The following is a 1,416-nucleotide window of genomic DNA, read 5'->3' as shown; positions in this document are numbered from 1 at the left end:
TTCAGTGTAACCTTGTTTTGCTCAAACCTTTTGGGGGGACTCAACACAAAGTGTTCTTTTCTGGGAGCCCTGGGAATATAAAGAACGGCATATTTAGGAGGTACTGGCCCTATCTTGGCTTCCAGAGCCTTGTCTATGCTTTGAGGAGGGGAGTTGCTATTCTTCTCATCCTTAGTTTGCTTTGCTGCCGCTTTGGGCTTCTTTTCAACATCGGCAATAGCAATGAAAGCCTTCAAAGCTGGGTCGAACTCTCTGTCCTCACAAATCATCCCAATAACTGGCTCGTTGTTCCACAACCTTTTCTGTGGTCCTGTGTATCGTTGAGTTATTAAGCTTCTACGGGGAGAGTTGGTAATGGTGTTGTTATAGAGGCGACCTTGACAAAGTTATATAGATCACGAGGAATTGAATATTCGAGGATGAATGTTTCTAAAGGAGGAAGGATGTTACATCTCGCATTTTCGTACGCTAATATTTTGTTTTCAGTTAACCGAGGTAGACTCGGGGATGAGATCATCTTGACGATAACGTATTTATGCTATTTATAACAAGCGATAAAGAAGTGTCATGAAGGATAAAGGGTACACGAATTAAAGAAACGGGTTTCGTTGAAAGTGGCCAATTTGAAATAAAATATGGGTCAAGCGATAATGCCTAATAACTATTAACTAGTATCATGCAAGGTACCATATGACCACAGTAGTATAATATATAAAGTATATATGAAGTATTTTAAAAATAAATAGAACTTTAAGTAATTTGTGGTAATTTTTAAATTATGCGGGTAATTGATTAATTATTGGGTAACAGAACATTACCTAGTTAACTAATAAGTGGGTAAATATTACTAATATTCACCCCACTCTCCATGTGGCACAAGGCCACGAATTTAGAATTTGACTCATAACAAATGGTGATTAGGTATCTACACCTAAAGAATAAATAAAGTTTAATCTTATCAAGATAAGACATGATAACAATTTCATTGTAGAAACAGAAGCTAGAAATCTGATTCCTATCCATTCAAACCATAATGTGTATTATATTTAATATTCAATTCCATTCAGAGGCTAGAAACAGAAGCAAAAATCCAACAAAAACGTTGGAACAAGTTAAAATTTAGATTACATTTCATTCTATCTTTGGTCTTAGAGCCAAAAACATGAGAAGTAGAAGACAATTTTGTTCCAATTTCAAATCCAAGTATAAATTCCGTTCATATTTCACAGAAGCAGAAGCTTTATTCTGTTCAAATAATTCTAGGAAGAGGTATGTTAAGGCCTTCCCTTCTTTCTTTTGGAATGGTCCATATGATACCGAAGAAATGAGCAAACACATAGTTTTCATAAATTACTCTATTCATATAAATAGTATGAGTGTCTATATTCTTGATTCTCCATGAGAATTATTATTATC

Source organism: Nicotiana tabacum, chromosome 5 (genome assembly GCF_000715075.1).
Source record: "Nicotiana tabacum cultivar K326 chromosome 5, ASM71507v2, whole genome shotgun sequence".
NCBI classification, from domain to species: Eukaryota; Viridiplantae; Streptophyta; class Magnoliopsida; order Solanales; family Solanaceae; genus Nicotiana; species Nicotiana tabacum.
Note: the sequence above shows the minus strand (reverse complement) of the source record.